The following is a 12,127-nucleotide window of genomic DNA, read 5'->3' as shown; positions in this document are numbered from 1 at the left end:
CCCCTGGAGGCGTGGGTTCGAATTCCAATTCTGACAGACCTAACCTTTGGTTGCGGGCTCCAGGTAGACTCTTTAACCCTCTGGCAAGTTGACCCAGTAACACACTAATATTGACGAAGCACTGCATTTCAGTTCATGTCAGAGCCAATGGAACACTACGGTACCTCTGACCACCGGCATCGTATGAACTTTAAAGTAACACTTTTGTGCCATGTATGGGATTCTGTGGAATTTCCATGCAGTTTCCAGGGAATGTCATGTCCTGACATTTCATGAAATTGGACATGTTTTATAGAATAGCATTCAATGGAATAACATGTTGTGATGTTTACCGGAATGAGAACTTGTTTATGAAAGGGTATTCATGTTTTGTTTGGGGTTTCTTTGGAGGGATGCAATGGGATTCTTGGAGTTTGACTGTGATGTCATGGACTGAAATTTTGGGGGTGCAGTAGAATTTCATGGCAAGGAATTCCTGGAAATCTCTTGGAATGACATGTCATGGGTTTATGGGCTGTGGGATGGAATGTCATGGAATGAGATTCATGGCATGTCAAGCGAAACATTACATCACTACTGACAAGAAACGTCATGAGAATGAAAGAATTATGTTCAGACTGAACAAAACATTGTAGTGACACTGCCCCATTTTAGGTGAATATGAGAGGAATACTATTACTGCATTTATTCAACATCTGCCCTACAAAATGACTGGATTTCAATCGCATTGCTCATGAAGGAATGGACAATCACACAAAAGGGTATGAAGAAACCCGCTCTTTTGCCTAAACGCTCTTGTGTGCCAAAAAGCACCACTCTGCCCCGTGTGAGGCTCGAACTCACGACCTTCAGATTATGAGACTGCCGCGCTGCCTAACTGCGCCAACGAGGCATGTGCTGTGGCCAGTGTGAGTGGTGAAGCACTAGCTTCTGGATCATCTGCCATTCGGTGCAGCTCCAAACACGCTGCTCACCGTGAGCTGTCATGTCAGGATGGCCGAGCTAAGGCGCTGCGTTCAGGTCGCAGTCTCCCCTGGAGGCGTGGGTTCGAATCCCACTTCTGACAGACCTAACCTTTGGTTGCGGGCTCCAGGTAGAGTCTTTAACCCTCTGGCAAGTTGACCCAGTAACACACTAATATTGATGAAGCACTGCATTTCAGTTCATGTCAGATCCAATGGAACACTACGGTACCTCTGACCACCGGCATCGTATGAACTTTAAAGTAACACTTTTGTGCCATGTATGGGATTCTGTGGAATTTCCATGCAGTTTCCAGGGAATGTCATGTCCTGACATTTTATGAAATTGGACATGTTTTATAGAATAGCATTCAATGGAATACCATGTTGCGATGTTTACCGGAATGAGAACTTGTTTATGAAAGGGTATTCATGTTTTGTTTGGGGTTTCTTTGGAGGGATGCAATGGGATTCTTGGAGTTTGACTCTTATGTCGTGGACTGAAATTTTGGGGGTGCAGTAGAATTTCATTTCAAGGAATTCCTGGAAATCTCTTGGAATGACATGTCATGGGTTTATGGGCTGTGGGATGGAATGTCATGGAATGAGAATCATGAAATGTCAAGCGAAACATTACATCACTACTGACAAGAAACATCATGAGAATGAAAGAATTATGTTCAACCTGAACAAAACATTGTAGTGACACTGCCCCATTTTAGGTGAATATGAGAGGAATACTATTACTGCATTTATTCAACATCTGCCCTACAAAATGACTGGAATTCAATCGCATTGCTCATGAAGGAATGGACAATCACACAAAAGGGTATGAAGAAACCCGCTCTTTTGCCTAAACGCTCTTGTGTGCTAAAAATCACAACTCTGCCCCGTGTGAGGCTCGAACTCACGACCTTCAGATTATGAGACTGACGCGCTGCCTAACTGCGCCAACGAGGCATGTGCTGTGGCCAGTGTGAGTGGTGGAGCACTAGCTTCTGGATCATCTGCCATTCGGTGCAGCTCCAAACACGCTGCTCACCGTGCACTGTCATGTCAGGATGGCCGAGTGGTCTAAGGCGCTGCGTTCAGGTTGCAGTCTCCCCTGGAGGCGTGGGTTCGAATCCTACTTCTGACAGACCTGACCTTTGGTTGCGGGCTCCAGGTAGACTCTTTAACCCTCTGGCAAGTTGACCCAGTAACACGCTAATATTGACGAAGCACTGCAATTCAGTTCATGTCAGAGCCAATGGAACACTACGGTACCTCTGACCACCGGCATCGCATGAACTTTAAAGTAACACTTTTGTGCCATGTATGGGATTCTGTGGAATTTTCATGCAGTTTCCAGGGAATGTCATGTCCTGACATTTCATGAAATTGGACATGTTTTATAGAATAGCATTCAATGGAATAACATGTTGTGATGTTTACCGGAATGAGAACTTGTTTATGAAAGGGTATTCATGTTTTGTTTGGGGTTTCTTTGGAGGGATGCAATGGGATTCTTGGAGTTTGACTGTGATGTCATGGACTGAAATTTTGGGGGTGCAGTAGAATTTCATGGCAAGGAATTCCTGGAAATCTCTTGGAATGACATGTCATGGGTTTATGGGCTGTGGGATGGAATGTCATGGAATGAGATTCATGGCATGTCAAGCGAAACATTACATCACTACTGACAAGAAACGTCATGAGAATGAAAGAATTATGTTCAGACTGAACAAAACTTTGTAGTGACACTGCCCCAGTTTAGGTGAATATGAGAGGAATACTATTTCTGCATTTATTCAACATCTGCCCTACAAAATGACTGGATTTCAATCGCATTGCTCATGAAGGAATGGACAATCACACAAAAGGGTATGAAGAAACCCGCTCTTTTGCCTAAACGCTCTTGTGTGCCAAAAAGCACCACTCTGCCCCGTGTGAGGCTCGAACTCACGACCTTCAGATTATGAGACTGACGCGCTGCCTAACTGCGCCAACGAGGCATGTGCGGTGGCCAGTGTGAGTGGTGGAGCACTAGCTTCTGGATCATCTGCCATTCGGTACAGCTCCAAACACGCTGCTCACCGTGCGCTGTCATGTCAGGATGGCCGAGCGGTCTAAGGCGCTGCGTTCAGGTCGCAGTCTCCCCTGGAGGCGTGGGTTCGAATCCCACTTCTGACAGACCTGACCTTTGGTTGCGGGCTCCAGGTAGACTCTTTAACCCTCTGGCAAGTTGACCCAGTAACACGCTAATATTGACGAAGCACTGCAATTCAGTTCATGTCAGAGCCAATGGAACACTACGGTACCTCTGACCACCGGCATCGCATGAACTTTAAAGTAACACTTTTGTGCCATGTATGGGATTCTGTGGAATTTTCATGCAGTTTCCAGGGAATGTCATGTCCTGACATTTCATGAAATTGGACATGTTTTATAGAATAGCATTCAATGGAATACCATGTTGTGATGTTTACCGGAATGAGAACTTGTTTATGAAAGGGTATTCATGTTTTGTTTGGGGTTTCTTTGGAGGGATGCAATGGGATTCTTGGAGTTTGACTGTGATGTCATGGACTGAAATTTTGGGGGTGCAGTAGAATTTCATGGCAAGGAATTCCTGGAAATCTCTTGGAATGACATGTCATGGGTTTATGGGCTGTGGGATGGAATGTCATGGAATGAGATTCATGGCATGTCAAGCGAAACATTACATCACTACTGACAAGAAACGTCATGAGAATGAAAGAATTATGTTCAGACTGAACAAAACTTTGTAGTGACACTGCCCCAGTTTAGGTGAATATGAGAGGAATACTATTTCTGCATTTATTCAACATCTGCCCTACAAAATGACTGGATTTCAATCGCATTGCTCATGAAGGAATGGACAATCACACAAAAGGGTATGAAGAAACCCGCTCTTTTGCCTAAACGCTTTTGTGTGCCAAAAAGCACCACTCTGCCCCGTGTGAGGCTCGAACTCACGACCTTCAGATTATGAGACTGACGCGCTGCCTAACTGCACCAACGAGGCATGTGCTGTGGCCAGTGTGAGTGGTGGAGCACTAGCTTCTGGATCATCTGCCATTCGGTGCAGCTCCAAACACGCTGCTCACCGTGCACTGTCATGTCAGGATGGCCGAGTGGTCTAAGGCGCTGCGTTCAGGTTGCAGTCTCCCCTGGAGGCGTGGGTTCGAATCCTACTTCTGACAGACCTGACCTTTGGTTGCGGGCTCCAGGTAGACTCTTTAACCCTCTGGCAAGTTGACCCAGTAACACGCTAATATTGACGAAGCACTGCAATTCAGTTCATGTCAGAGCCAATGGAACACTACGGTACCTCTGACCACCGGCATCGCATGAACTTTAAAGTAACACTTTTGTGCCATGTATGGGATTCTGTGGAATTTTCATGCAGTTTCCAGGGAATGTCATGTCCTGACATTTCATGAAATTGGACATGTTTTATAGAATACCATTCAATGGAATAACATGTTGTGATGTTTACCGGAATGAGAACTTGTTTATGAAAGGGTATTCATGTTTTGTTTGGGGTTTCTTTGGAGGGATGCAATGGGATTCTTGGAGTTTGACTGTGATGTCATGGACTGAAATTTTGGGGGTGCAGTAGAATTTCATGGCAAGGAATTCCTGGAAATCTCTTGGAATGACATGTCATGGGTTTATGGGCTGTGGGATGGAATGTCATGGAATGAGATTCATGGCATGTCAAGCGAAACATTACATCACTACTGACAAGAAACGTCATGAGAATGAAAGAATTATGTTCAGACTGAACAAAACTTTGTAGTGACACTGCCCCAGTTTAGGTGAATATGAGAGGAATACTATTTCTGCATTTATTCAACATCTGCCCTACAAAATGACTGGATTTCAATCGCATTGCTCATGAAGGAATGGACAATCACACAAAAGGGTATGAAGAAACCCGCTCTTTTGCCTAAACGCTCTTGTGTGCCAAAAAGCACCACTCTGCCCCGTGTGAGGCTCGAACTCACGACCTTCAGATTATGAGACTGACGCGCTGCCTAACTGCGCCAACGAGGCATGTGCGGTGGCCAGTGTGAGTGGTGGAGCACTAGCTTCTGGATCATCTGCCATTCGGTACAGCTCCAAACACGCTGCTCACCGTGCGCTGTCATGTCAGGATGGCCGAGCGGTCTAAGGCGCTGCGTTCAGGTCGCAGTCTCCCCTGGAGGCGTGGGTTCGAATCCCACTTCTGACAGACCTGACCTTTGGTTGCGGGCTCCAGGTAGACTCTTTAACCCTCTGGCAAGTTGACCCAGTAACACGCTAATATTGACGAAGCACTGCAATTCAGTTCATGTCAGAGCCAATGGAACACTACGGTACCTCTGACCACCGGCATCGCATGAACTTTAAAGTAACACTTTTGTGCCATGTATGGGATTCTGTGGAATTTTCATGCAGTTTCCAGGGAATGTCATGTCCTGACATTTCATGAAATTGGACATGTTTTATAGAATAGCATTCAATGGAATACCATGTTGTGATGTTTACCGGAATGAGAACTTGTTTATGAAAGGGTATTCATGTTTTGTTTGGGGTTTCTTTGGAGGGATGCAATGGGATTCTTGGAGTTTGACTGTGATGTCATGGACTGAAATTTTGGGGGTGCAGTAGAATTTCATGGCAAGGAATTCCTGGAAATCTCTTGGAATGACATGTCATGGGTTTATGGGCTGTGGGATGGAATGTCATGAAATGAGATTCATGGCATGTCAAGCGAAACATTACATCACTACTGACAAGAAACGTCATGAGAATGAAAGAATTATGTTCAGACTGAACAAAACTTTGTAGTGACACTGCCCCAGTTTAGGTGAATATGAGAGGAATACTATTTCTGCATTTATTCAACATCTGCCCTACAAAATGACTGGATTTCAATCGCATTGCTCATGAAGGAATGGACAATCACACAAAAGGGTATGAAGAAACCCGCTCTTTTGCCTAAACGCTTTTGTGTGCCAAAAAGCACCACTCTGCCCCGTGTGAGGCTCGAACTCACGACCTTCAGATTATGAGACTGACGCGCTGCCTAACTGCACCAACGAGGCATGTGCTGTGGCCAGTGTGAGTGGTGGAGCACTAGCTTCTGGATCATCTGCCATTCGGTGCAGCTCCAAACACGCTGCTCACCGTGCACTGTCATGTCCGGATGGCCGAGTGGTCTAAGGCGCTGCGTTCAGGTTGCAGTCTCCCCTGGAGGCGTGGGTTCGAATCCTACTTCTGACAGACCTGACCTTTGGTTGCGGGCTCCAGGTAGACTCTTTAACCCTCTGGCAAGTTGACCCAGTAACACGCTAATATTGACGAAGCACTGCAATTCAGTTCATGTCAGAGCCAATGGAACACTACGGTACCTCTGACCACCGGCATCGCATGAACTTTAAAGTAACACTTTTGTGCCATGTATGGGATTCTGTGGAATTTTCATGCAGTTTCCAGGGAATGTCATGTCCTGACATTTCATGAAATTGGACATGTTTTATAGAATAGCATTCAATGGAATAACATGTTGTGATGTTTACCGGAATGAGAACTTGTTTATGAAAGGGTATTCATGTTTTGTTTGGGGTTTCTTTGGAGGGATGCAATGGGATTCTTGGAGTTTGACTGTGATGTCATGGACTGAAATTTTGGGGGTGCAGTAGAATTTCATGGCAAGGAATTCCTGGAAATCTCTTGGAATGACATGTCATGGGTTTATGGGCTGTGGGATGGAATGTCATGGAATGAGATTCATGGCATGTCAAGCGAAACATTACATCACTACTGACAAGAAACGTCATGAGAATGAAAGAATTATGTTCAGACTGAACAAAACTTTGTAGTGACACTGCCCCAGTTTAGGTGAATATGAGAGGAATACTATTTCTGCATTTATTCAACATCTGCCCTACAAAATGACTGGATTTCAATCGCATTGCTCATGAAGGAATGGACAATCACACAAAAGGGTATGAAGAAACCCGCTCTTTTGCCTAAACGCTCTTGTGTGCCAAAAAGCACCACTCTGCCCCGTGTGAGGCTCGAACTCACGACCTTCAGATTATGAGACTGACGCGCTGCCTAACTGCGCCAACGAGGCATGTGCGGTGGCCAGTGTGAGTGGTGGAGCACTAGCTTCTGGATCATCTGCCATTCGGTACAGCTCCAAACACGCTGCTCACCGTGCGCTGTCATGTCAGGATGGCCGAGCGGTCTAAGGCGCTGCGTTCAGGTCGCAGTCTCCCCTGGAGGCGTGGGTTCGAATCCCACTTCTGACAGACCTGACCTTTGGTTGCGGGCTCCAGGTAGACTCTTTAACCCTCTGGCAAGTTGACCCAGTAACACGCTAATATTGACGAAGCACTGCAATTCAGTTCATGTCAGAGCCAATGGAACACTACGGTACCTCTGACCACCGGCATCGCATGAACTTTAAAGTAACACTTTTGTGCCATGTATGGGATTCTGTGGAATTTTCATGCAGTTTCCAGGGAATGTCATGTCCTGACATTTCATGAAATTGGACATGTTTTATAGAATAGCATTCAATGGAATACCATGTTGTGATGTTTACCGGAATGAGAACTTGTTTATGAAAGGGTATTCATGTTTTGTTTGGGGTTTCTTTGGAGGGATGCAATGGGATTCTTGGAGTTTGACTGTGATGTCATGGACTGAAATTTTGGGGGTGCAGTAGAATTTCATGGCAAGGAATTCCTGGAAATCTCTTGGAATGACATGTCATGGGTTTATGGGCTGTGGGATGGAATGTCATGAAATGAGATTCATGGCATGTCAAGCGAAACATTACATCACTACTGACAAGAAACGTCATGAGAATGAAAGAATTATGTTCAGACTGAACAAAACTTTGTAGTGACACTGCCCCAGTTTAGGTGAATATGAGAGGAATACTATTTCTGCATTTATTCAACATCTGCCCTACAAAATGACTGGATTTCAATCGCATTGCTCATGAAGGAATGGACAATCACACAAAAGGGTATGAAGAAACCCGCTCTTTTGCCTAAACGCTTTTGTGTGCCAAAAAGCACCACTCTGCCCCGTGTGAGGCTCGAACTCACGACCTTCAGATTATGAGACTGACGCGCTGCCTAACTGCACCAACGAGGCATGTGCTGTGGCCAGTGTGAGTGGTGGAGCACTAGCTTCTGGATCATCTGCCATTCGGTGCAGCTCCAAACACGCTGCTCACCGTGAGCTGTCATGTCAGGATGGCCGAGTGGTCTAAGGCGCTGCGTTCAGGTCGCAGTCTCCCCTGGAGGCGTGGGTTCGAATTCCCATTCTGACAGACCTAACCTTTGGTTGCGGGCTCCAGGTAGACTCTTTAACCCTCTGGCAAGTTGACCCAGTAACACACTAATATTGACGAAGCACTGCATTTCAGTTCATGTCAGAGCCAATGGAACACTACGGTACCTCTGACCACCGGCATCGTATGAACTTTAAAGTAACACTTTTGTGCCATGTATGGGATTCTGTGGAATTTCCATGCAGTTTCCAGGGAATGTCATGTCCTGACATTTCATGAAATTGGACATGTTTTATAGAATAGCATTCAATGGAATAACATGTTGTGATGTTTACCGGAATGAGAACTTGTTTATGAAAGGGTATTCATGTTTTGTTTGGGGTTTCTTTGGAGGGATGCAATGGGATTCTTGGAGTTTGACTGTGATGTCATGGACTGAAATTTTGGGGGTGCAGTAGAATTTCATGGCAAGGAATTCCTGGAAATCTCTTGGAATGACATGTCATGGGTTTATGGGCTGTGGGATGGAATGTCATGGAATGAGATTCATGGCATGTCAAGCGAAACATTACATCACTACTGACAAGAAACGTCATGAGAATGAAAGAATTATGTTCAGACTGAACAAAACATTGTAGTGACACTGCCCCATTTTAGGTGAATATGAGAGGAATACTATTACTGCATTTATTCAACATCTGCCCTACAAAATGACTGGATTTCAATCGCATTGCTCATGAAGGAATGGACAATCACACAAAAGGGTATGAAGAAACCCGCTCTTTTGCCTAAACGCTCTTGTGTGCCAAAAAGCACCACTCTGCCCCGTGTGAGGCTCGAACTCACGACCTTCAGATTATGAGACTGCCGCGCTGCCTAACTGCGCCAACGAGGCATGTGCTGTGGCCAGTGTGAGTGGTGAAGCACTAGCTTCTGGATCATCTGCCATTCGGTGCAGCTCCAAACACGCTGCTCACCGTGAGCTGTCATGTCAGGATGGCCGAGCTAAGGCGCTGCGTTCAGGTCGCAGTTTCCCCTGGAGGCGTGGGTTCGAATCCCACTTCTGACAGACCTAACCTTTGGTTGCGGGCTCCAGGTAGAGTCTTTAACCCTCTGGCAAGTTGACCCAGTAACACACTAATATTGATGAAGCACTGCATTTCAGTTCATGTCAGATCCAATGGAACACTACGGTACCTCTGACCACCGGCATCGTATGAACTTTAAAGTAACACTTTTGTGCCATGTATGGGATTCTGTGGAATTTCCATGCAGTTTCCAGGGAATGTCATGTCCTGACATTTTATGAAATTGGACATGTTTTATAGAATAGCATTCAATGGAATACCATGTTGCGATGTTTACCGGAATGAGAACTTGTTTATGAAAGGGTATTCATGTTTTGTTTGGGGTTTCTTTGGAGGGATGCAATGGGATTCTTGGAGTTTGACTGTGATGTCGTGGACTGAAATTTTGGGGGTGCAGTAGAATTTCATTTCAAGGAATTCCTGGAAATCTCTTGGAATGACATGTCATGGGTTTATGGGCTGTGGGATGGAATGTCATGGAATGAGAATCATGAAATGTCAAGCGAAACATTACATCACTACTGACAAGAAACATCATGAGAATGAAAGAATTATGTTCAACCTGAACAAAACATTGTAGTGACACTGCCCCATTTTAGGTGAATATGAGAGGAATACTATTACTGCATTTATTCAACATCTGCCCTACAAAATGACTGGAATTCAATCGCATTGCTCATGAAGGAATGGACAATCACACAAAAGGGTATGAAGAAACCCGCTCTTTTGCCTAAACGCTCTTGTGTGCTAAAAATCACAACTCTGCCCCGTGTGAGGCTCGAACTCACGACCTTCAGATTATGAGACTGACGCGCTGCCTAACTGCGCCAACGAGGCATGTGCTGTGGCCAGTGTGAGTGGTGGAGCACTAGCTTCTGGATCATCTGCCATTCGGTGCAGCTCCAAACACGCTGCTCACCGTGCACTGTCATGTCAGGATGGCCGAGTGGTCTAAGGCGCTGCGTTCAGGTTGCAGTCTCCCCTGGAGGCGTGGGTTCGAATCCTACTTCTGACAGACCTGACCTTTGGTTGCGGGCTCCAGGTAGACTCTTTAACCCTCTGGCAAGTTGACCCAGTAACACGCTAATATTGACGAAGCACTGCAATTCAGTTCATGTCAGAGCCAATGGAACACTACGGTACCTCTGACCACCGGCATCGCATGAACTTTAAAGTAACACTTTTGTGCCATGTATGGGATTCTGTGGAATTTTCATGCAGTTTCCAGGGAATGTCATGTCCTGACATTTCATGAAATTGGACATGTTTTATAGAATAGCATTCAATGGAATAACATGTTGTGATGTTTACCGGAATGAGAACTTGTTTATGAAAGGGTATTCATGTTTTGTTTGGGGTTTCTTTGGAGGGATGCAATGGGATTCTTGGAGTTTGACTGTGATGTCATGGACTGAAATTTTGGGGGTGCAGTAGAATTTCATGGCAAGGAATTCCTGGAAATCTCTTGGAATGACATGTCATGGGTTTATGGGCTGTGGGATGGAATGTCATGGAATGAGATTCATGGCATGTCAAGCGAAACATTACATCACTACTGACAAGAAACGTCATGAGAATGAAAGAATTATGTTCAGACTGAACAAAACTTTGTAGTGACACTGCCCCAGTTTAGGTGAATATGAGAGGAATACTATTTCTGCATTTATTCAACATCTGCCCTACAAAATGACTGGATTTCAATCGCATTGCTCATGAAGGAATGGACAATCACACAAAAGGGTATGAAGAAACCCGCTCTTTTGCCTAAACGCTCTTGTGTGCCAAAAAGCACCACTCTGCCCCGTGTGAGGCTCGAACTCACGACCTTCAGATTATGAGACTGACGCGCTGCCTAACTGCGCCAACGAGGCATGTGCGGTGGCCAGTGTGAGTGGTGGAGCACTAGCTTCTGGATCATCTGCCATTCGGTACAGCTCCAAACACGCTGCTCACCGTGCGCTGTCATGTCAGGATGGCCGAGCGGTCTAAGGCGCTGCGTTCAGGTCGCAGTCTCCCCTGGAGGCGTGGGTTCGAATCCCACTTCTGACAGACCTGACCTTTGGTTGCGGGCTCCAGGTAGACTCTTTAACCCTCTGGCAAGTTGACCCAGTAACACGCTAATATTGACGAAGCACTGCAATTCAGTTCATGTCAGAGCCAATGGAACACTACGGTACCTCTGACCACCGGCATCGCATGAACTTTAAAGTAACACTTTTGTGCCATGTATGGGATTCTGTGGAATTTTCATGCAGTTTCCAGGGAATGTCATGTCCTGACATTTCATGAAATTGGACATGTTTTATAGAATAGCATTCAATGGAATACCATGTTGTGATGTTTACCGGAATGAGAACTTGTTTATGAAAGGGTATTCATGTTTTGTTTGGGGTTTCTTTGGAGGGATGCAATGGGATTCTTGGAGTTTGACTGTGATGTCATGGACTGAAATTTTGGGGGTGCAGTAGAATTTCATGGCAAGGAATTCCTGGAAATCTCTTGGAATGACATGTCATGGGTTTATGGGCTGTGGGATGGAATGTCATGAAATGAGATTCATGGCATGTCAAGCGAAACATTACATCACTACTGACAAGAAACGTCATGAGAATGAAAGAATTATGTTCAGACTGAACAAAACTTTGTAGTGACACTGCCCCAGTTTAGGTGAATATGAGAGGAATACTATTTCTGCATTTATTCAACATCTGCCCTACAAAATGACTGGATTTCAATCGCATTGCTCATGAAGGAATAGACAATCACACAAAAGG

The 12,127-nt window shown here is 45.3% G+C and overlaps 1 protein-coding gene and 16 non-coding genes across 17 annotated transcripts in view; 7 read left to right on the top strand and 10 right to left on the bottom strand.

Moving 5' to 3' along the window:
- LOC137049088 (uncharacterized) overlaps window positions 1–12,127 on the bottom strand; it is a 53,107-nt gene that overhangs the window by 22,409 nt on the left and 18,571 nt on the right. The window lies entirely within an intron of this gene.
- On the bottom strand, window positions 1,849–1,922 carry trnam-cau (transfer RNA methionine (anticodon CAU)). The gene has a single exon. It is a non-coding gene; the product is annotated as a tRNA-Met (tRNA).
- On the top strand, window positions 2,018–2,100 carry trnal-cag (transfer RNA leucine (anticodon CAG)). Its single transcript has one exon. It is a non-coding gene; the product is annotated as a tRNA-Leu (tRNA).
- trnam-cau (transfer RNA methionine (anticodon CAU)) lies at window positions 2,883–2,956 on the bottom strand. Its single transcript has one exon. It is a non-coding gene; the product is annotated as a tRNA-Met (tRNA).
- Window positions 3,052–3,134, top strand: trnal-cag (transfer RNA leucine (anticodon CAG)). The gene has a single exon. It is a non-coding gene; the product is annotated as a tRNA-Leu (tRNA).
- On the bottom strand, window positions 3,917–3,990 carry trnam-cau (transfer RNA methionine (anticodon CAU)). Its single transcript has one exon. It is a non-coding gene; the product is annotated as a tRNA-Met (tRNA).
- trnal-cag (transfer RNA leucine (anticodon CAG)) lies at window positions 4,086–4,168 on the top strand. The gene has a single exon. It is a non-coding gene; the product is annotated as a tRNA-Leu (tRNA).
- Window positions 4,951–5,024, bottom strand: trnam-cau (transfer RNA methionine (anticodon CAU)). Its single transcript has one exon. It is a non-coding gene; the product is annotated as a tRNA-Met (tRNA).
- On the top strand, window positions 5,120–5,202 carry trnal-cag (transfer RNA leucine (anticodon CAG)). Its single transcript has one exon. It is a non-coding gene; the product is annotated as a tRNA-Leu (tRNA).
- Window positions 5,985–6,058, bottom strand: trnam-cau (transfer RNA methionine (anticodon CAU)). The gene has a single exon. It is a non-coding gene; the product is annotated as a tRNA-Met (tRNA).
- trnam-cau (transfer RNA methionine (anticodon CAU)) lies at window positions 7,019–7,092 on the bottom strand. The gene has a single exon. It is a non-coding gene; the product is annotated as a tRNA-Met (tRNA).
- trnal-cag (transfer RNA leucine (anticodon CAG)) lies at window positions 7,188–7,270 on the top strand. The gene has a single exon. It is a non-coding gene; the product is annotated as a tRNA-Leu (tRNA).
- Window positions 8,053–8,126, bottom strand: trnam-cau (transfer RNA methionine (anticodon CAU)). Its single transcript has one exon. It is a non-coding gene; the product is annotated as a tRNA-Met (tRNA).
- On the bottom strand, window positions 10,117–10,190 carry trnam-cau (transfer RNA methionine (anticodon CAU)). Its single transcript has one exon. It is a non-coding gene; the product is annotated as a tRNA-Met (tRNA).
- Window positions 10,286–10,368, top strand: trnal-cag (transfer RNA leucine (anticodon CAG)). The gene has a single exon. It is a non-coding gene; the product is annotated as a tRNA-Leu (tRNA).
- On the bottom strand, window positions 11,151–11,224 carry trnam-cau (transfer RNA methionine (anticodon CAU)). Its single transcript has one exon. It is a non-coding gene; the product is annotated as a tRNA-Met (tRNA).
- Window positions 11,320–11,402, top strand: trnal-cag (transfer RNA leucine (anticodon CAG)). The gene has a single exon. It is a non-coding gene; the product is annotated as a tRNA-Leu (tRNA).

Source organism: Pseudorasbora parva, chromosome 20 (genome assembly GCF_024679245.1).
Source record: "Pseudorasbora parva isolate DD20220531a chromosome 20, ASM2467924v1, whole genome shotgun sequence".
Taxonomy (NCBI): domain Eukaryota; kingdom Metazoa; phylum Chordata; class Actinopteri; order Cypriniformes; family Gobionidae; genus Pseudorasbora; species Pseudorasbora parva.
The sequence above is the reverse complement of the archived record's forward strand: the minus strand, read 5'-3'. Positions and strand labels throughout refer to the sequence as shown.